The sequence below is a fragment of the Rhipicephalus sanguineus genome, chromosome 1 (assembly GCF_013339695.2).
Source record: "Rhipicephalus sanguineus isolate Rsan-2018 chromosome 1, BIME_Rsan_1.4, whole genome shotgun sequence".
Lineage (NCBI taxonomy): Eukaryota > Metazoa > Arthropoda > Arachnida > Ixodida > Ixodidae > Rhipicephalus > Rhipicephalus sanguineus.
Genome location: NC_051176.1, coordinates 110,025,962 through 110,049,612, shown reverse-complemented (window position 1 = coordinate 110,049,612; position 23,651 = coordinate 110,025,962). Strand labels below are relative to the sequence as shown.

General features: G+C 46.7%; 1 long non-coding RNA gene across 1 annotated transcript in view; it reads right to left on the bottom strand.

Annotated features, from left to right (window-relative positions):
• Positions 1–2,020: 2,020 nt before the first annotated feature.
• LOC125758476 (uncharacterized) overlaps positions 2,021–23,651 on the bottom strand; it is a 151,926-nt gene continuing 130,295 nt past the window's right edge. The window contains exon 2 of the long non-coding RNA XR_007416113.1: positions 2,021–2,208. This is a non-coding gene — a long non-coding RNA (uncharacterized LOC125758476). The remainder of the gene's footprint in view (positions 2,209–23,651) is intronic.

Genomic DNA, 23,651 nt, shown 5'->3' with positions numbered 1-23,651 from the left:
ACAAAACGCCTGTATTTGAGGAATTTATTGCTGCAAGCAAGTTAAAGTGAGGATAATAAGAAATGGGTAGATATTAATTTTGATACTTTCACTCTCTTTTAAAATAATTTGCCTGGTTTTATCGTGCTCCGTTTCACTCGATAATTGGGCTGAAACGTAAGTTATTTACCAAAAACGCCGAGCTTTGAAAATAGTTTTCTCAAAAATGACATTTTTAATATTTTTAAACTGCCTCTGATTGAAGTCAAGAACGTCGTCTACCATTCTGCACAAAAAAAAAGTTGCATTATTTTGGTTGCAACAAGTTATAGTGCGTCAAATGTGACCATGCCAGCCTAACGGCTACGTCGTCCGTTATGTGCTAAAACTCGGATACCAGTTGTTAAAAATACTTGTACGTGACATAATCACAAATCAGCGGCTCTACACCAACAAATGCGCAGCCAGGTGTCATGGTTCAGCAAGCTTTGTCTTGGGATCAGCCGCTTGACAAACCCGCAGCAGCGGCCGCTCGATGCTGCGGGCACTCACATTACATGAGTACCGCTTCGACTGCGGATGAGCTCCGCTTGCGCGCCAAACTACGCTCAGAGGACGAAGGAGAGAAGGAATGCATCACTGTGAAAGTTAAAGGCCGTTAAGTGCCAACAAATGTCATAATATGCTACGAAAACTCTGCCGGCAATTTCGCTGTGAGCGCCTTCACTACAGCACGCATGTATTTTTTTCCCTTGCTGTTATGCCCGCAGCCGCAAAATGTCGTGATAAACGCTCGACTTGCGCTGAATATTCTATCTGCGGACGCACAACAATACAGCATTGTAAAAGCGGTTCTTTAATGAAGCAAAGGACTTGGACCCACTTATTTTCACAGCCGGCTGACACAAGTGTTCTGGCACGAGATGGAGAGCAACTGCAGTTTGAGTTAGTCGACCACCGGAAGCACGTATGACAGCTTTTTTCAGATGTCAATGGCTTTCTTTTGTGTCATATGTTGCTCACAGGATGAACCTAATTATCTTTAGGCCATCAGAAGAGAGACAGCAACACAGGGGCGCACTGCTGGAGGCGCTCGAAATTGCCGGCAGAGTTTTCGTTGCATATTATGACATTTGTTGGCACTTAACAGCCTTTAACTTTCACAGTGATGCATTCCTTCTCTCGTTCGTCCTCTGAGCGTAGTTTGGCGCGCAAGCGGAGCTCATCCGCAGTCGAAGCGGCACTCATGTACTGTAAGCGCCAGCAGCTCCGAGCGGCCGCTGCTGCGGCTTTGTCAAGCGGCTGATCACAAGACAAAGCTTGCTGAACCATGACACCTGGCTGCGCATTTGTTGCTGTGGAGCCGCTGATTTGTGATTATGGCACGCACAAGTATTTTTACCAACTGATATGCGAGTTTCAGCCCATAAGGAACGACGCGGCCGCTAGGCTGGCATGGTCACATTTGACGCACTATAACTTGTTAGCAACCAAAATAATGCAACGTTTTTTTTCTGCACAATGGTAGATGACGTCCTTGACTTCAGTCAGAGGGACTTGAAAAACAAAATTAAAAATGGCCTTTTTGAGAAAACTATTTTCAAAGCTCGGCGTTTTTGGTAAATAACTTACGTTTCAGCCCAATTATCGAGTGAAACGGAGCACGATAAAACCAGGCAAATTATTTTAAAAGAGAGTGAAAGTATCAAAATTAATATCTACCCATTTCTTATTATCCTCACTTTAACTTGCTTGCAGCAATAAATTCCTCAAATACAGGCGTTTTGTGCAATTTGCTATGTTTGTGATTTTTTTCTTCAAAAGTGCTTCGACAAGCAAGCAAAGTAATAGACTCATAAGATTGTATTTCACTTGTTCTTTAAGGGGAATAAATATTGTGACCGAGAAGTGCACCGTTTTTTCCCTAAGTGCGCTCAAAATTCAGAAATCGCAATATTGGCGGAAAAGTGTTTTTTGCGGCCAGAATTTGTATATTTTTTTTCAGGCGAACAAATTTTTTTCCGCAAGACTAATAATAATAATAATAATATCTGGGGTTTAACGTCCCAAAACCACGATATGATTATGAGAGACGCCGTAGTGGAGGGCTCCGGAAATTTCGACCTCCTGGGGTTCTTTAACGTGCACCTAAATCTAAGTACACGGGCCTCAAACATTTTCGCCTCCATCGAAAATGCAGCCGCCGCGGCCGGGATTCGATCCCGCGACCTTCGGGTCAGCAGTCGAGCGCCATAACCACTAGACCACCGTGGCGGGGCCTTCCGCAAGACTAACTTCGAAACCATTGATCTGGGTGTAATGCCTAGACCTAGAGTAAATTTCATCAATATCGGGAATGGTGACCGGGACCTCGTGTTCGATCTTATCTGGACACACCCCGCACTTGTTTTTTTTTTCCTCGGTTGCACATTTGTAAGAGCTATATCAGGTCTTGTTCTAATGACGTCATCAGCGTCATGTCTCACCTTGCTTCTTCTACGTTAAAAGCTTCTCAGTGTCTGTTTTCATTTCCACTCGTGCTACTGCCCAGTAGGGCTACGTTGTGTAAAAATAAATAAATAAATAAATAAATAAATAAATAAATAAATAAATAAATAAATAAATAAATAAATAAATAAATAAGAGAGACAGAACTAAGATTTGCTTCCCGTAATGACCACCACTTAACTTGGTTGAGTTGCTCTGGCCGTAATAAGAGGTAGCGCAAATTCTCTACGAATGTAAGTACAAACTGCAGAACGACAAGCCATAAGCGCTTGTTGTCCTAGACTCTGTATATTTCGCCACCTACCGCTATGGATTCGTAGGAACTAGCTAGATCAAGTTGCCTGTTAAGTTACTCTGTAGCTTTCATGCGTTTTGCCTGCAGGGGCAGAATGCCGAAGAAACATCAGAGCAGGAAAAGGAAGAATAAAAGAAATCGAGTCCTGCCTATTCAGACAGGTGGCACCAGTGCGATATCCACTTACGATGTTCAGTTTTTTTTTTATCCGCGCGTAGATGAGAGAGAGAGACAGTGAAAGTAAGCATAGAAAAAGTATGGGGAGTGCAAGCCAGCGGAACGTTCAGTTTTGCTGCACTACGCGTGGAACAAGGAAAGTCAGAATCAAATAGGGAAAGAGTGCGTACTGCGCGGACGCGTGAGGATGGACAAAAAGACTACAAATAAGTATATCTTTGATGTCGTAATATCCGGTTTATATCAATGGTCAAGCTGTGCCTTAAGTTAGGACACACAGCTTCCATGGCGCTGTCACTGACCGGAACTAACGCGGTGAGGCCCGTGATAAAGCTGGCGGCCGCGTGGTCGTACGATAAAATTCAAGCAACGTTTACCGCGAAATAATGAGCGTAAAAGCAGGGAACTAGCAGGAGGAAAGGCGTGAGCTTGCTCAGATAGCCACGCGCACGGCTCGGTACGGAAAATGAGGCAAGCACGTTAGACCCCGAAATATAAGAACCGTTCATGCAATGATGCACGCGGTGAGTCAAAGTCAGAACCTTCTTGATTTGCGGGTAAAAAACAAACAAAGAAATACACCGAGATATAATAATAATTGTTTTGCGTCCCAAAACCGCGATATGATTATGAGGGACGCCGTGGTGGAGGGCTCCGGAAATTTTGACCACCTGGGGTTCTTTATCGAGCACTGAAATCTAAGTGAACGGGCCTCAAGCATTTTCGCCTGGCACAGAAAACGCGGCCGCCGTGGCCCAGATTCGATCCCGCGACCTTCGGGTCAGCGGTCGAGCATCATAACCACTAGACCACCGTGGCGGGTGAATACACCGGCATGAAAAGCAAACTTCAGGTGCGGTTTTACGCACGAGCACAAAACAGAAAAGTACTTTTATGCGTGGGAGCCCAGTATTCTACCTCAGAGCCATGCCGGTGCACAAGTACTTTTATGCCAATGAAACGGACAGACATTCTGAGGCACCGTGAAAGAGATGCTAAATACATCGTTAGTAACTACATCATGCACTAAAGCGAAATTATCGCGACGAGGCACAGAAAAAAATGGCTGGCCGTCCCCTAATCGAGAGTAGATGCAAGCATGAAATGGCTACCAGCAAAGCAGATTCAGTGCATGTTTCGAAGAAGTACTTAAACAATTAGATTGGGAAGACACAAATATTAACCGAAAATATCTCAGCAGCCTATGCATGCGATGTGCTGTTGACGTCGTGCTCTTTGGCGATGAGAGCTACGAATAGTAAAAAACATGGCTGATCCCTCTGTCATAGGAATCGGTATAACACGAAAGTGAAACGTGTCTTCACAGACGTAGTTGAGCGTTTGTTGTGCATTCTGTCGTCCCAAGCGCGAAGGAATGAATGCTACAGCATCAAATTGTAATGTTACGCGAAGAACGGCAAACCGCTCGAAACTTGCAATGCGCTGCTCAAGCAGAAACGACGCACGGAACGAACATACACAGGATGAGCGCGAACTGTCACAGTTGTAACTTATTTCTGTGTGAGAAGCGCGCTCCTTTCGCAAAAGCGGCCGCTGCAGTGAGTGAGGTGACCTTCGTGCTCTCAACGGAAACTTGCAGGCAGAGCGCAAGACGTACAAACCACACAGGTCACGAGATAAGCGCCCGTACGAGCGACTACGCCCTGTCGAGGCGCGCGCTAATCCGCGTGGGGGACGACTTTTAAAGCACGCTCTTCAAGCCCTTCGCGCCATCTCGCTAGTGATAACGAAAACACGCTGTACCGCCGATCTCTGAGTACCCCAACCGGCAAATGGTGTACATAAATAGCTCGCCGTTAGCAAAGCAGAGTGCATGCCGTCTGTGGCGGAGTCGTTTCGCGCTGCGCGCTGGCGATCGAGAGGTCGTAAGTTCAGCTCCCGGTGACGGAACTTTTTCTGAAGAGTTTTTTCTTTGCCATATGGTTAGTCTTTATATTTTACAACGTCATATCCGTGACGGAAATGCCTCAGTGGAGCCGTGGTGGACCCCGGGATAAAACACTTTCGTGTTAAAAAAAAAGAATTATTGAAGACCTTAACCGATAAAATGCTAACATAGGATTGAGGATAAACATACGGAAGATAATGTTCGGTGGCCCGGTGAAAGAACGAGAGTTCATGATTGGCAACCGGACTTCAGAATCTGTGCAACAGTACGTATATTTAGGTCAATTACTTACAGGTGATCTTTCTCATGGAAAATAAATTCATAGAATAATAAGGATGAGCATGAGTGAAGAACTTAAGGACCAGTCAGCGTGCAATGAAACGAAAAATGACAGGCGTAACATTAAGAGATAGTAAGACAGCAGGGTGGATCAGAGGACAAACAGGGGCGTACCTGGTATCTTCGTTGTCATTAAGCGAAGAAAAAAGTGAACCTGGGTGGATCACTACATGCGCAGGACATATTGTCACGTGGTAGTGACGGTGAAGCAAGCATAACTCCAGCAGGTGAGTATGAAACACTTTATTGGGCGAACTTGTGCCAAGAAAGAAAACAAGTGACACACTCAGTGCTACGATTGCCTCGAGCGCAATCGTCGGTAATCTCATCAGCGGTAAGGCGCGTCGGCATTTAAATATGTGGCGTCGAAGATTCCAGCCTTACCGTTGGTGCCCGCGTTCAGGGGCGTAGCCAGGGGGGGGGGGGGTCAACCCCCCCTCCCCCCCCGAAAAAATTTTCTGGCTACGCCCCTGCCCGCGTTAGTTCCAGAATAAACCCGATTGTTCCCGTTGCGCGCTCCAGCTTATCGGAGCGATCTAAAATGATGGGGAATGTTCGACATGCCGGCGCGGCGCGCGCAAGGCAGAGGTTACACGTGTAACGGGTTGGTTACTAGAAAGTATAGAAAAAGAGGCGCGCGTGGTACAACCGACGGTCAGTAATGGACACCAAGGGATGGGAAACGTAGCAGAAGGCGGCAGGAGGTTGGATGTGGTGATGAAACTAAGATATATATATAGAGCAAATTTATTAGAAGGCAGAGAGGTCGGCCTGAGCTTGAGCGCTCTAGCCTGCTACTCTGCACAGGGGAAAAGGGGAAGGGGAAAAAAGAGTAATGAAGATGATGATGGGGACAGGAAGAGGTAATGCGTATGTACAATAACCACGAAACACAGTGGTCTTCTTAAAGTCTATCGTCAAGTCCTGTACTCTTGATAAAATCTATGAACGCTCTTGTAGCAGTCGGTGATGCTGTCTGGTCGGACATTGCGGACAACAGATTAGTCTCACTTAGAGTGTTCACACCGATGCCGGCCAACGTTAAAGCCAGCGTCTTCCGTTCGGACACGTACAGAGGGCAGTCGCACAATATATGGGCTAAAGTTTCATCTACTTGGCAGCGCTGACAGTTCGGGCTGTCCGCACTGCCGATAAGGTGCGCGTATCGTCGAGTGAAGGCGACGCCTAGTCGAATCCGGTGCAGCAGACTGGCGTGGCGGCGCTTAATTTTAGCCGGGAGTCGAAAGGTCATGTGAGGGTCTGTTTCCCGCAAACGCCTATGCCGATGGTCTGGGTTAGACCAGTAAGTTGTCGTGAACTCTCGCATAAGCGATCTTAACAAAGAGTTCACGTCACATCGCGAATACGGAATTTTTACGAGAACGGCGCTGTTATCAGCAGCGGCTTTTGCTGCAGCATCAGCTAGCACGTTGCCTGCCAAGCCACAGTGTCCAGGTACCCATTGGAAGATGATAGAGTGACCATTCCGTTGCGTGATATCGAATGCTTGTATGATTTCGGAAGCCAATACGTAATGTTGTCCTTTTCTTGAGCATGAATGAAGGGCTTGTAATGCGGATTTCGCATCAGAGAGTATTGTCCATTTGCGTGGAGCTTGGTCGGATACAAATCGAACAGCTTCTCGTATAGCAACCAATTCTGCTGCCGTTGATGAGGACTTATGGTCTAACCTGTACGGCCGGGAAATATCCAGTTGAGGGATCACAAAAGCGGCAGTCGAAACGCGCGGAGTCACAGATCCATCAGTGTATACGTGTATAGTGTCGTTGTATCGCTCAGTCAAGTAAGCCAAGGTGAGTTGCTTGAGGCCAACACAAGGAACACGTGATTTCTTCGGAATCCCAGGTACTTGAAGGTGCACCAGTGGTTTACGCAGTGTCCACAGTGGCACTTCAGGGATGACGGTTGGTGCAAAACCTACAGGAATGATACTCCTGTGAGTATTGATGCATTCTGAGTAGGCGCAGCCTGGTCGGTTTGTCTGCAGTGAAGACAGGTGGTGGTGCGCATGCCGGGTCAGCAGCCGAAGGTGAACTCGAAGAGGTTCACAAGACGTGTAAGTCTCTATAGGGTGAGTGCGTGACTCTTCAATGGTGCCTGATGTTGTAGTGCATCGCGGGAGGCCTAGGCATGTCCGGAGTGCTCGCGCTTGAAGGCTCTTTAACGTACGAATGCACGTTGTACGCATACGTGAAAGCACAGGTGAGCTGTAGCGTAGATATCCCACAAACAATGCCTGGTATAGCTGCAGGAGGCTTTTCTCAGAGGGGCCCCATCTTAGTCCCGCTACAACACGAAGCACGTCTATAAAGCTGACCAGTTTGGTCCGTAGCGCCGTGATATGCTTCGACCAAGATAGGTTGCGGTCAATAACAACACCTAAATATCTGTAATGTGTGACAGCAGGAATCGCTGCTCCGTCAGCGAAGATGGGATACCGCATCATTGACTTTCTTGTGAACGCCAATGCTGCACACTTTGCCGTTGAAAGTTGCAGGCCTTGACGGCGCAAGTACTTGGCTGTTATTGTCGTAGCCTGTTGTAGTCTTGCTCGCATTTGTGGACGCGTTACTCCAGAGGCCCATATGCAAATATCGTCTGCATATACGCTGATTTTAACATTGTCAGGGAGCTCCGCTCCAAGACCAATGAGCGTGATGTTGAACAACGTGGGGCTGAGGACCGCGCCTTGTGGAACACCACGGTTGACGTAGTGCCTGCCGGTGTCACCATCAGCCGTCGACATGAAAATTGTACGTTCGCTGAGATAGCTGACAATCCATGCGTGAAGTCGACCCCCTACGCCAACGTCTTCAAGCGCGTCGAGAATGGCCTCATGAAGGACGTTATCGTAGGCCCCTTTTATGTCCAAAAAAATTGCGCCCACTATTCTCCGACGTTGTCTTTCCTGCTCCACAGAGGAAACTAGGTCTATAACTCCGTCTATAGATGAACGACCCCTGCGGAAACCATTCATGAAATCTGGCAAGGTGAAAGTATTCTCCAAGAGCCATTCCAGTCTTGTAAGCACCATACGTTCCATTACCTTGCCGACGCAACTGGCTAAGGCGATTGGTCTGTAGGAAGAGAGCTCGTTGGAGCACTTGCCTGGTTTCAATAGGGCCACTATGCGGCTGCACTTCCAATTATCCGGCACTCTCGCCGTGTCCCACGTAGCATTGTAGAACGACAAAAGAGCTTTCCGTGCTTCTTGGCTGAGATGGGAGAGAGCCGAATAAGTGATGCCATCAGGTCCTGGCGCGGAGGAGTGTCGGGAGGCTGAGATCGCAGCGTCGAGCTCGTGCAAAGTGAACGGCAAGTCGAGACGTTCGTCACAGGATGGTGGTGAGGCATAATATGACGGCGATCCCGTTGAGAAGGACGAGCCTACGAGCAATCGGCATTATTCTTCTGCAATTTCCACTTCGCTCCGGCCTTGCTTTAGGGCCACACCTCGGAAAGGGAACAACTGCGGCGTAGGTGCCCGAAGGCTTCGTACAACCTGCCATATTCGTGATAGGGGTTTCCTGGGATCCAGAGAACCACAAAACTTTCTCCACCGTTGCCTGTCGAGCTTATCGAGGTGTCGGAGTACATGTCGCTGTGCTTGTCGAGATGTAGACAGGTCTGATGGCGATCTCGTCCTCCTGTACTTTCTTTCAGCGCGGCGACGGATTGCACGCAGGTGCTCGTATTGTGCGTCAACCTGCGATCTGGGTTTCGACACACTGATGAGTCTGGTATTTGCTGTCAAGGCTGACGCTATAACGCCTTCTATTTCAGAAATACATTGAATGTTGCCACAGTGAATATCCACAGATGCTTGGAAGCCTTGCCAGTCTACGCTTCGTACAGAACGGGGAGATGAACGGCGGAATCCTTTTAGTTGTATATACGTCGGGAGGTGGTCACTTCCGTGCGTTTCTACATCTACACACCAAGAGGTTGTAGACAGCAGATTTCTAGTCACAAAACAAACGTCCAGGCAGCTGCTGTATGATGTGCCGCGAAGGAAAGTGGGGGATCCATTGTTGATGGTCATGAGGCCCCGATTTAGCACAAAATCAGCCATGTCCCTGCCGCGGGTGTTCATCGAAGCAGAGCCCCACATTGGATGGTGCGCATTGAAATCTCCTACTAGAACGTGCGGGCTTGGGCAAGCTTGGAACACAGCCGAGAGGTGAGAACAGTCAACGCGGCTTCTGGGAGGAATATATCCACCTATGAGAGATATCGAACGTCGCTTGTGCTTCATAGTCAGGCATATATAATCATTTGAAGCATGAGGAGCGACGTCATGCCTCACGTATGTCAAATCACTACGTATACATATAATCACTTTGCTCGTACTTCGGTCGTCGCGAGACCATAGTATCGCGTATCCGGATATCCGAAAAGGTGATACCATGTTTGGCTCACATATAACAACCACAGGAAACTGATATTTAAGCATCCATTGCCGAAAGTCAGACAGCCTACTTCGCAAACCTCTTGCGTTCCACTGCATTATAGCAGATGCATGTACTCTCTCTTCGAATGAAGTCGCCATGTTGTTCTATGGAAGCGCTACTAGGAGCGGTTCCAACACGTTGAGGATCTGCACTGCTGCCTTCGCGCCCGGCGTCTGTAGCTCGCAGAGAATGGCACGTAGGGAATTTAGCAGGTTCTTCAGTGTAGCCTGCGTCTTGTCAAAGTTTTGCCTATCCTTTTCATCCACCTTTGGAGTTGCAACCCATGATGTGGTCGTCCTTATTGCTCCAGACGGTAGTGAAGGCCACTCTGCATCTGAAGCATCTTCCTGCATCGCTGGCTCGGCCCCCTTTTGTGCATCACTCGGTCGGGGTGCACTCCAGACGGGAGTAGAGGCTTTACACTGCGTAGTCATTTGTTTATCTTGTGCTGCAGTCGATCTATCACTCCGGTGGCCGCTGTGGTTCTGTTGGCGTCGGCGTTTTGAACGGCGTCTCTGACGACGAATAGATGAGACAGCCTCTCTGTGTGTCGAGTTGTCCCTCACCATCTTCCTCAGTATGCGTATTTCTTCTTTTATCTTCGGGCAATCTTTCGATGTCGCGTCATGCGGACCGGAGCAGTTCGGGCACTTGAAGGGAGCTGCAGCGTCACAGTCGTCAATCTTATGAGGTCCTCCGCACCGCTGGCAAGTTATCACACTTTTGCACACGGCGCTGACGTGTCCTAACTTGCAGCACTTGTGGCACTGCAAGGGCCGTGGCACGAAAGGGCGCACGGGATGTCTGACGTATCCAACCTTGACGCTTGCAGGCAGAGACTCAGAATCAAAGACTATTTTAATGCATCGAGATTGCCCGAAGCGGCGGACGGTCGCGATTCTGACTGTTGACGTTACAAGCCTCTGAAGATCAGCGTCGGTGATGTCAATGTCCACGTCATTTATGACTCCAATCGTTGTTCCTTTCCCGTGAGCAAGGAACGAGCGCACTGAGATACTTCCCAGGTGCGTGACGGCCTTCAGTCTCTCGAGGATGGTTTTGTTTGTCACATCGACTGACAATATATTCTTCCTACTATTGATGCGGATTTCAGTCACTTGCGCTGGTGCGACCCGCTCGAAATATTCCGTTAAGGACTGCCTGTTAAGCGAGTTCAAGTTGTCTGTCGTAGAGGTAGGCACGTATGAAATTGTGAAAGACTGCTTGCCATGATCTGTCGATGGTTGCAAGTCCCTCGAACTTGATGTTCTTCGAAGCTTTCTTTTCAACCGCCGGGTGGTGAATGTCGTGAAATCGGCTTCCGACTCCATTTCTTCAACGGAAGAGCTGTCGCTGGAATCGCAACGAGCGGCTGCGACGACACGGTCACCCATCTTCGGTCCATCAGTCGGCAGACGGCTGGGGCCCGCGGTCTCGTCGGGGTGATGGTCCCCCATCTCGAGGGACGACGTCCTCCGTCTCGCTTGATCTGTGGTCGTCAGGAATTCTCAGAATTGCGAGAAAATATGAGAGCAGTTCAAGGCTCAACTATGCCCGAACGCACTTCTTCTTCCTCTCGAAACTAAGAAGTTCGCAGGCACAAAATGGAATCAGCTAGCTCAAGATAGGATCAATTGGAGGTCATTGGGGGAGTATTGCGTCCTGCGGTGGACGTAAGATAGGCTGCTGCTGCTGCTGCTGATGATGAGGAGGAGGACGATGATTACGAGGAATGAAGGCAAGGTCATGCACAAGAGAGCTAACTTGAACTGGTTTGTTGAACGTGAACCGATACTGAATAAACAGTGCGCGGGCAACAGTGCGCGACAAGACCACACACACGGGCGCTGTTTTCTGCGCAGTTTATTCAGTATGCAAGACCAGGCGCTTCCTTCCATGAACTCCAAGTGCTGTGGTGCAGTCCTGTTAAGCCATACAATCTCAAGCAGACTGGATAATTTGCGCTGATTACCAGCTTTGACTTTCATATTCTAGGCGTATATATACCACTAGATGAAATGCTCGCCAATAACGACTTCTGAACATTCTAATTTGCTGGATTCCGACTTGATTATTTCTTTAAAGGGGCCCGGCAACACTTTTTCAGCATGGTCAGAAAACGCTGCCGATCGGTAGTCGAGGCTTCGGAGAACACGCGAGCGAAACATTATAGCCCAGCACGCTTCCTGGAATTTATAATTAAATTTTAAAATCAGCTAGAAATCGTTCCATCTTCTTTCTACAAATGATGCCATATACCCATATATCCAAATTGACGGCCATTGGCTGATTTGGGCTGCATAGTTACTGCGGCCGCCGCGTGCCCGCGCGCGCGCTAGCGATCACGCTGAAAATAAGGCGCGCGTTCGAAGAAAAAAAATGAAAAAAAGTGCTCAAGGTCATGACGCGCGCGTGACGTAGCTTCTTTCCCCCGTGCCATCCCTCCCTGCTTAGCTTCCAGCGCGGTCGTCGGGACGAGAGAAGAGAGAAAGCAATGACAGCATGCGACAAATATCTTAACTCTCCTCGTAGTTGACGGATTCTAAAAATTTTTGCGGCGGTCGATTCGTGAGGCAATGAACTCCTTTAGTGAAGCCATTCGATGGTTACTTGAAAAAGTGTTGCAGGGATCCATTTTTGTAGAAAATTCTCAGTAGTCGCTTGCAGAACCATGGATGCTGCGGGATGGTGTTTTGAGGTTATACTATTACGCACCTCATGTGACGGTGATAACTAACACATATGTATGATAAACAACCGCAAAATTGACGCACTTTGACGCTTGGCAACATGGAACACATCTTTACATCCTAACTGCTTTTGGTTGGTTTCATGGCTGACATCTTCGTCACGACATGCCAGGAGCCGAAAAAGGAGTTTTGCGATTAACGCATTTCAGGATGGGGGTTTGGTCGAAATAGAAGCTAAATGAGAGATGAAGGTGGACGGGCACCGCACTACTTATTTAAAAGTACGCTGTACACAACACCAAAAAGAACAGAACTTGTCATCCGGAGATAGCCAGTGAAATGCCCAAATGTGAATTCGAGCACGTGGCAGCCAGAAACACCAACGCCGCTCAACGGACGGTTTGCCGCTATCTTAATGTTGATAGCTGTACATATAACTTGTTTCGAAACTCGCGAGCTGTCTCCGTGCGTCTTCAGCGCGGCCCGATCCCAGCGAAACATTTTCATAATTCATTTTTATAACATAAAGGGCTGGAAACGTAACATGGGTGAATATGATTGCGGGTCATAAATTGCTTTTGTACAGAAGTACCAAAGCAGTCTTGAAGTTATAAGGTGTGGCTACTTAGAAAAAAAAAATAGAGACCAGAGAAAATGTATAAATTCATTGGCGTTGTGCAATAATCGGCAATATGATCACGATTCATGATCTCCCTTAGTTTTTCTAAAACAAAAGGTTTTCTGTCGTTGAGGTGCTTTAATTTAGGGAAAAAATATATACATTGTATCAATTTGCATCTCACATCGCAGAAAATTCATTCGTTACGCTTGAAACCTTTTATTAAACCCTTGTAGCTACGGCGACGGATGTCTACTTCATCTAGCACACTTATCGGTGTGCGATAACCTTCTGCATATGATGCACATATACGGCTACGGCGTCTTTACGGCGCTTATAAACGCAGGACCGCATCGTCGTGCTACTGACTTTGAATATGCGGTGTCGATCCTGGCTCATTTCGATAGGGGTTAATGCAGTAACGTTCATGTTTTTAAAATTAGCTGCATGTTAAACAACGACGGTCGGTCAAAATTAATCCTGAGCTACTCACCATGACGCACCTCCGCGTCTATTGTGCGAAACAATGTAATGAGGAGTCTCAGGTGCTTATCCGATTTAGTTAAAGCAATTCGTCCTCAAGAAAATAAGTACGCGATCAAGTACGTTCTGTTAAGTAGTAACGGAAATTCCGCGCAACCATCGTTGACCTCATGAGCATGCTGGAACGATAATCTCACGGCTTTTAATTTCTGTCTCGTGGATGCGCAGAACCCAATGCGACAATTTTTTCGTGATATATTTTTGCAATGTCAGTTAATAATAGTTAAGAATTTACGTCCCAAAAAACAACGACATGATTACGAGGGACGCCGTAGTGGAGGGCTCCGGAAATTTTGACCATCTGGTGTTCTCTAACGCACAGCTAAATCTAAGTCACGGGCCTCTAGCATTTCGCCTCCATCGAAATGCGACCGCCGCGGCTGGGATTCGATCCCGCGACCTTCGGGTCAGAAGTCGAGCACCCTACCACTAAACCACCGCGGCGGATATTTTTGCAGTGTTATTTTGCGACATCGAAAGAGAGCTTCACAAGGACCCGACCTACGCGGTAGACATTGTGGTTTCGGAGTTCAGACGCGCGAACCTCAGATGGAGTGCTTCAAGGTATCAATTTCATAAACATCCCGCATTAGAATTATCTCGGTAATGAAATAATAATAATGTCAAACAATGCGTTGTGGCTTAAAAAGGTGAGCAAAAGACTCAGCTGACGCGAAAATCAGTAAATTGTAAGCTCGGTATTTATTTTTCGTTCTGTACAGCATAAGCATTTCGCTTATCCACTTTATATCCTTAAATGACCCTCATTTGGCGGTATTACATAAGGGGGTGGCTTTAAGAACGAGAACGTTTTAAATTGGCCACCACCTTTATTCAATGGAGAGCATTTGTAGTGAGGGTGCGTGTTCACAAAAACGTCTTATGCTGAAATCGTTCGTGAGAGAAACTCAGCCAATCATGATGCTCGGTGGTATCACTAGCGAGTCAATGGCAAGAGACACTTACGAACTGAAAGCTTTGGCCCTAGATTCTCAGCAAATGTTCGTGAGCAGATGAATACGGTGATGTGACGGGGCAGGAAGTCGATCGGTGACCGCCAAAAGAACGGTGCAGAACGCGTTTCTTGGAAGTGATACACTATATATACGAAGGGTGGTCCAGACACACGGTGCGTAGTGAAGCAAACTGCAGTAGAATATGCCAAAAAGGACTGGCGAATCAACGCGAAGCCTGGATAATAGCCTATTTAAACCGGAATGCGCCTTTAGTATAGTGATACGCTGGTGTGATAATAATACCATGAATGAACGAACTTCGCCGGGCGATTTTGAATTGCTTCGAGTGCATTGGTGAGATATGTTTGATGTGGTCGCGCCATATGGGGAAAGCGCATTCAACTTTTTGGACGTGTTTTGAATAAGAGTAGTTTAACCCGATGAGGCGCATGACGTACGTGGTGTTTTAAGAAACCGAATGTTGGATTAGAGGAGACAGTAATAATTGTTGCACGAGCAGACAAGTCATATGAAAGAGTGACCTTGAAATACTTCAATGTGCCCGCTTTTTGCTAGGGAGGTGTTAGTAATACTACAGGGCACATATAAAGGCTGATGGCGACGAGTGGAACGCATTACACTTGTTGGGGCGAAAAGTCGTTAGCCAGTGGTTATACCATCCTTTCACTACACTAAGGTCATCTTTTAAAACACTACGGTCAGAGTCGTTAGTAAAAATAGTATGGTAGATGACACAACCGTCGGCGAACATGCGGATTTGAGAGGACACTTACTATTTCCTCAAAGATTTAATCTTCCCTGGTTGCTATAGGAGTTTAAATAGGACAGCATATATCAGTGAACGTTAACAGAATTACTAATGAGATTGGTTTAAGGCTGCCTTTGTTTTAGGATGAAAACTTAAAATGTTCAATAGTTCGCTTTTTAAACCCACGTGGTACATCTTGCTGCGACATTTTCAATTACTGCACGCGAGCATAATACACTTTGACAGATGACCTGACGACAAAAATTTTTCAGGTCCCTTGTTCTTGGGCTTCGTTGCGTCTGGTTTCGGGGCATTTTTTTTATATTGAGGAAAAGATCATTAATAATGCCCTTCTTTTTGCTCTCAAAAAAGAGCGGTATAAGTCTAAAATAGGCCAAGAAACAAAAAGCAGGGCCTGTTTTCTTTTCTTGTTATATCATTTTATTTTTTGTTCAGTCATGTTTTGTCTACACAAGTCACGGTATACTATCAACTGCTCCGTGTTTTTTTTTTTTTTCGTTTTTTTTTCTATAGTGTAGGCGTATTAAGGCCCTGACGCATTTATCGAGCGTACAGCAATGGCAAAGCACGCCGAGGAGCTTATAGCTGTTGCTCCGGCCAGACTGAATTTTATCTATCGTTATTCTCAAACACATAACCAGTACCGTAATTCACTTCCTCGGCGTCATCGTCATCATTCTCTGTTTTTTTTGGCTTTTTTTTTTTACTTCCACACAGCGCAAAACATAACTGCGCAAGTACAGTGATAGCCCTACCAAAGAAGTAACTCGGAGGAAATGAATCATGCCGAGTAACGCGACGTGATAAAACTGCTTATCTTCGGTCCTATTTTCCTGGGCACTCTTAATGAACACGTCGCCATACTGGCCAGTAGCGTCATTAGCCCGAGCGCAAAAAAAAAAAGAAAAGAAGGGCGCTAAATAAACGGCTTTCGAGATTTGTCCGCGAAAAGCAAACGACGCCGCGCGACGCCAAACAAACGAGGAAAAAGCAGCGCGCGATCTTCGAAGCGGAAAACGCACGTCGCTTCGGAGGACGCGCGGTCGGCCATTTTTCTCTCTAAGTAAGCATCAGTCAAGAAGGACAATTAAGGGTACACCCGAGACACGTCACCGCTGCCGTCTTATAACAACGCCGAAAAAAAAAATGTCGTCGGTGACCGCTGGCAGTGCGGCGCTCGATACTAAAAATGGCATTCGGTCAATACTGTATCGCCCTTTGCGACCAATAATACTAGGCGTGCCACTTTTTGAACAAGCCTATAGAAAAAGAAAAAAAAGGCGAGCGTATCAGATAACAAGGGCAGTGGAAACGGAAGCAGTCGTTCCCATCTGCGTGCGTTGATTTTTTTTTCTTTACCGAGAAGCAAGCGTATAGCAAAACAACTCGAAAAAGCGACATCATCAGAAGTCGTAAACGTACTGCGCGCCTGAGAGTGAGTTTTGTAGCAAGCACCAGGGTTACATGACCACGCATTCGATGGATCGCCGAACTTGGGGCTAAAACTGGCTTATCTGGCGAGGTCTCCAAGGACTCTTCTTAGGCGAAGGTTCTTATCAATACGATGTTTGCATTCCACTGCGAGCAGCACTGTAGGTTCACTTGCCATGGTTAAGAAAATGTCAATATTTTTTCATCAGCACTCAAAAATTAAACTTTTGTTTTTTTTCGTTTCGTGAAGGTTCTTTCACATTGAGCATTTGCACTGAACTAGGTCGAATTGACGAATCTTTTAGTTCGTAAGGGCTCTTTGCTGTCGACTGGCCACCTTCGCTAATAATATGTCCGGCAGCAAGATTGGCGGAAAGTCCCTCATAAGAACAATTGTAGCGTAAGAGCGTTTTTGCGAATACGGGCGCGTGCTTATTCGGGTTACGGTCTGGTTTCACAACACCAAGCAATTTAGTGTTAATGGGATGAAGCCATGTCGAATGCTGCCGTTGCGTGTCCGTCCGAACGTAATGGCACCGAGCAAAGCCTGGATAACTCGTAAATGACTTGCCGCGATTATTTCCTAAACATGGGAGGTAACGTTCGTCACATACACTCTTAAAGGTTGGCATATTTTTTCGTCTTGGCAGTCGTCGTCTGATGTGGAAAAGATAAGACATAAGTACTTCAGTTTGTTGATATATTGAGCTGTTATATACATGGCTACAAGTAATACCAAACAATCGCGCATGCACATATACGTGCTCAAGAATTCATATTCAGGAGCGTGTAATGTAACAGATTATCCACTTACGCAGTAGCCTGGATTATTGTTGATAATATGGGCTTTCAAAGCAAGTTTGAAGCAATATTTCATCCCCTGACTGTGCAATGGTTGTCCACGCGAAGCGAGTCTGAAAAACACACAACGTCAAGTGGTGATATTTTATGGGAATTTTAAGGTGCAGCGATTACTAGTCATCGTGGTTTACCAGTCGTGCTAAAGTGCTGTCTTATTATTTTTTTTTGCGCGTGTTCTCGTATGCGTTCGTTGACACAATGTTCGGTTTGGCGGCTCGCTGTTCTGTTTCACACAATCTTCTTGCGACTTCGCTTGGCACGTGGTGTCCTGTTGGCGAGCGACTTCGCCGAAGATACCAGCATTTTGGTTCGGCTTGCAAGTGTCTTCGGCAGCCCGGTAACTTGCGATGCGCCCAGAATCACGAGTGTGAGTGGTATAAAGTTCTTAGTGTGCACCCGATACGCGCTAATGCGTTTTGCTTCCCGCCTGAGTGTATCTCTCTCTGATCAAACGCGACCCCTTTCAAGAGATTCGCTTGTCGACGTCCATGTTTCTGCAGCACTTAACGTAGCAGCTTTTTTTTTTTTTTTTTGGCGCCATTGCACGCGAAACAATAGGCGCCGTGTAAACGCTGCTGCTGCGTGTTTAAACTGCACTCCGGGGCAAAAGAGGCGTCGTAAGCTTATACGATCCGGAAGCGAATCCTCGCAACGAAACTGCGTCGACATCGCACCGTCCGAGCAGAAAGCACAGATTGGAAAACAAATCTCCGCCGCGCTGAGAGCGTTCCTTAGTGCCATGATGCAGAACGTTGCTGGAGCGCTCCCTTATATGAGGCGTCGCCACATACGTATATCAATGGGGGAGGAAGGATACTAGCTCTTGTTCGGGCAGAGAAGTATGCGTGCTTCAGTGTCGTATTGAATTGGTTAACGCATCGGGCTTCCGCGTTGAGAGTCAGAGGAGTCGAAGGTTGGATTCCGCGAACGTTCGCCTAGGTCAAAATTTTCGTCTGGACTATTTTTCTTCGAGACCTATTCGCATTCCCCTTTTTTGATGTCATTTTCCTGACAAAAATGACAGCACTTATTTCATCGTGGACCCCGACATGTAACACTTTTCTGTTTAAAAAAGAAGTTGTGTATCCATAAACGGCCCTACTTGGGCCGTTCAAGTTAGGAGGCTCAACGTAGAGTCATGTTTGCTGAACGTATCAGCCGCGTCCTTGAACCGTGTTTAGTCTCGTGTTCAATTACCGCAGAGTTAAAATCACTCAATTAATTTCTTAGCGAGAGCTTTGCTTCACATAGCTTCCAACGTATGTGTTGAATCTACGTCTCGATTTCATGCTACGAACTCTCTTGCCAGCACGATAAATGCGTGAATTGAAGCCGTGTAAGCAGCAATCGCTTCTTGGGTGTTCGATTTACTCTGCGAGCCACGATCCTCTCAACAAGCGTGACAACTGGCCTGACAGTTTAGGCGCTGTCAGATGCGCTCCGCGTGTATGCGGAATTCGCATCCCGCCAAACACGGACATAGCGAAGAGAAGCGCACGATTGCGGCAAGTCTTGCAAGGCACACCCACATTATTCTTGTTCAAGCCTTCGAAACAGGCATGTCATAAAATTAGTTTATGCATAGCTCATTCCTTCCTTTTTTTGTCTCTCTCTACGGGACGGAAAATAAACAGGAAAAAAAAAACTGTTTGCATTTGCTCTGTAACTTTGCAGTAGACAAGACACTGTACGTGTATTGGGCGGCTTATCAGGGACTTTTAGCTTGCTTCGTCTATTCTCCCATCAACTTGCTTTCGGAGCTTCGAAAGCTCGTATTAGATCTAAGCTACTGCGCAAACACGCACGCATTTAGTCAGCTCACATATATGCACGAATATATAAAAAAATACACACTAAAAAGGACGAAAGTGTTATTACTGTTGTTATTATACGATACGAAAACACAAATATCCAAAGGACAATGAGGGAGGTAGGGAGGGAGCAGGCTTACAACTACTTGACACGGGAACAGAAAGAGCGCTCTCCCGGGATACAAGTGCCAGTAGCGACCGAGCCCTCGGGGCTTGCACTGGCTTTTGTGGCGCCCGACACAGTCACGAGTTGGGCTGATGGTGAGTGACACGTTGGCCTATATGAGCCAAAACAACAGCACGGCGTATGTGTTAACGAAGTGCCTCAAGCGATGTCTACCCATCGATGTGCCACTTGCTTCTGACTAAATGACGGCGATTATGCCTGTAGTAATAGAACGCAGAGCGTGTGCACGCGGCGCCGACGACAATGCAAACGTTCAAACACTTTTTTTTTGCCCTCGTTGCCTTAGGCCTTTTCTCCCGTTAACGTGTGATCGCTATAGCGCTCCACGTTCAGATATGGCAGCTATCACCGATTAAGTTTTGTCCTTTCGAAGTTCTTTTTCTCGGGTGGAGTGGCCCGCGAACGTGCTCCACGTGTCTTTATGTATTAAGCGGTGGACTATCAAGAAAGTGAAAGAGCTTACGCGTCAATAACTTCCATGCTCTGGAGAGAACAAGCAAGCAAGCAAGCAAGCAAGCAAGCAAGCAAGCAAACAAGCAAACAAACAAACACCTACTCTCTGCTGTGAAGCACTGTTGCCATATATCTATACATCTTCTGATGCGCGTCGATAAACTGAGATAAAATATTGCAATATTTGCACAACATTCTGGATCAAAGTCACTAGTATGGTCGCTAATGCTGTCAAGGAAACGTTAAGTGACGTAGGCGTATCTGACGCACCATTTCATAACTTAACGTAGAAGAAATCACCTACCAACCTGTTTTACGTTTCTCCGGTGTTCATGCAGGGGACAAGTGAGCAAATATTTCACTCACAGAGTCTAAATGGCTTTCACATTACTGATTGTTTTCGTAACAGCGGATGGTCACAGATGAATTTGGGAATTTTTATTCAGATTGTAGTAGTAGTAAACAACTTTATTAGGAAAGTCGTCGGTTTCCTAAGCGGAGATGGCTGTCAGGCCATCTCCGCTTCAGATTGTAAAACGTTAAAAAAACAACACGAAAAAAAAACACGCGCAAGAAACTATATTTTTCCAGATTAAAAGGCAGCAGTGTCATCAAATTTACCCCGGCATGATACTTCAGGCGTCGCTCGTGAAAGCAGCTCTAACTTCTGCGACACACGCTCGGTCGCAAGTTGTTGACACGGCGCAGTAAATTTGTATGTCGTATTAAATGCCCCCCACACGCACGCACGCACGCACGTACGTACGCACGCACGCATGCACGCACGCACGCACGCACGCACACGGATACTTTGTGTCGCTCTTCGTCCCGTCTTGGATACGCTACGCCCATGTCGTTTAATACGACGCACCAACAAGGCCGACGTGCAACCTTAGACGGCCATGATGACTACGCGATCTTTAAACAGGTAAAATATCAAGACTTTGGTGCCTTAGTTTATCCAAAATCTCCATGTAGTATTGATTTGAGTTGTCGAATCGGGCGAGCTGGTACATAGTTTTGAGAAACTGCAGCTCAAGAAACACAAGGACGGAAGAGCGCTCGTCTTTGACGTTTCTGTTTCGTCCGTGTGTTTCTTGCGCTGCAGTTTCTCAGTCGTATTTTGTCCGAAAGAAGGAGGAGGAAACGATTAACTTTATTAGGAAATTTCAGGCTGGAAGGTCTGAAAAGCCTGGGTCCTCCAGGTGGCCTCGGTTGAGGTGACCTGCCGAGCCCATCATGAGATCCTTTCGGATGGTCTTGTCGTCTCCCCTTAAAATGGCCTCCCCGGCTTCGTCCGAGGGAGCTGGCAGTAGTTTTATCAGGGGAGGGAGGAGAGCAGCGGCATGCGATTATTGAAGGCTGATTAGCGTGCGCATGACACGGAAACCAATTTAGCGCGTTTTTAGATGCATATATACTGTTGCCCATCTTCAAATGGCATCATATGATGAAGTTATCGCATGTGTTGGCCCCTCTGTAATGCCGAATGGCTCTGAGGGTAAAAATAAATGAAATGAAATAATGCTAATTATTTCTTTGATAAGGACAGGGAAGGAATGTTTACTCACTGAGGCCCAACGCTATCGCTTTTTGTAGATTCAACGATCAGTCTTCTTAAGGTGCCTTTATTTTTGTCCAGCGAGGCGCTTCTACGGATGAGAGGCACGCACACACCCGCACGTGCTGTAGCGTAACGCTAGCCACCCTTGACAACCACTTTATACATTGTTCTCCTCTCAGAACCTTTCATTAAGGCATCCACCCGCCTTCAACGCAAGATATTTCCTACATACGATAGCAATTTGATATACATCCCCTTTTTACAAGGCTCACATCGATTGTTGTGGCCTTTGTTGCAACTTTGCCTATTGCCACCGCATGGATTGCTAATTTAGCTCATCAGCGTTCGCAGGAGCAGTTTGCAGCATTCGCGTGTTCATGCATGAGCGAATGCTTCAGCAGTGATTCGGCGATGGGCTCTTGAGTGTGCAGATGATAAGCATAATCCAAGAGGCGATTACATTGCACGAACAAGCTGCCAGCTATACAGTGACAGCAGGACCTCCTTAGGGTGGTATAGAAGCACAATTTAACGATGCTTTGTTAGTTAGTTAGTTGGCTACTTTGGGTACTATGGCGCAAAATCAGCAGAGGCTGTGATGCACCACTAACAATACCTTGCTGTACAGTTCAGTTCTGGGTTTTTACTTGCCAATACCACGGTACGATGATGAGCCACGCCGAGGGCTCCGAAATTTCGGCCAACTGGAACTCTTTAACGGACACTGACATCGCGCAGTACACGGTCCTCTAGCGTTTCGCCTTCATCGAATGTAACCGCCGTGACCTGGATGGAACTCACGTCTTTCGGGTCAGCAGTCAAGCACCGTTACCACTGTACCACCGCGGCGGCCGATCTGCTGCACAAACTTCGAGTGAGCCGAGTTATAGGGAAGTAGTTGCTTGTTCGCTCTAGGTGCTTAGCGCCAACAGGCACAGTCAGCCAGAAAATGAAACAAAATACCCGGGCGCCTGAGCGAACGGTCTGATTATAGCATTTCGTGCGTCACCACCAGTGACTGCAGCCTTTCTTATACTATTGTTTATGTGACAGGTCATTGCGGATCGAAAAGAATCTTTGTCGAATTTAATAAAAATCTGGTCGCCGTCTTACGGTTCTAAACATTTTTAGTACGTTACGGTTTTCAAGGCGGCCAGAAAGGTCCTAGTGAAGTTTCTCTAAATAAAAGTCACTCAGGATGGGAGCGATCGAAGAACCAATGCAAGCGCCCTCCTTCTCGATCAATATGGGCCTTCCTGTCCTTTTGGAAGCACGTCGATTTAAAGTAAAAATCTAAATGTTCTAAGGAACTCCTTGCGGGAGCACCCAGAAGAATCTTTCAAATAGATCTATCCAAATATTGCAATGCTTTCTTTGATGGTATAGTCAACAGTGAACCATGTGGAAGGGAAAAATGCTCGTCTTTGATGTTCACCGATAAAGTGGAAATGGCTGTGCTACTGAATGATTGCACGAACTTAAGGACGTCGTGATAGGGGTCAATAACAGCCAGACGGTCAAGGTTGTACTGCAGGAACCCCGCCACTGCCTTTTTGCCATGTGGCTGCCTCGAAAACTCTTAAGGGCACTAGTTGAGACTGTGGAGCCTTCGCACCTGAGAAGACATCTAAAAAAACATTTCTTACTTTTATTGAAACTATCTAGAACATCGTCAAACTTAGTGCCTTTCACAAAAGTGCTTCGCTCTGTTTTCTTTAAAAAAGGTATTTCGTAAAGTGCTTCGCAAGGGTCTTTCTTCTCCCTCTGCCCGGGGCTTCTTTGCACTTAACCGACAGTGTTCCTGTAAAGGGCATGGTCGCGAGGCATTTTCAGATTTTAGGTGCTGCTGATTGCGCAAATGCATAAAGCTCCATCTCTTTCGTTCTTTGCGTGCTCCGCGAGAGATCTAAGAGCCAAGGAGCAAGCGGCTTACCTAGAACGTTTCTGTTAACGCGGTGACGTTCAATAATATGCATTACAAATTCCGCTGCTCAACTGGCAAACTCTCCACGTGGACGAACTTCAAGTGAAATAATGAAAAAAAAGAGCATTTGCTGGATACTTCTC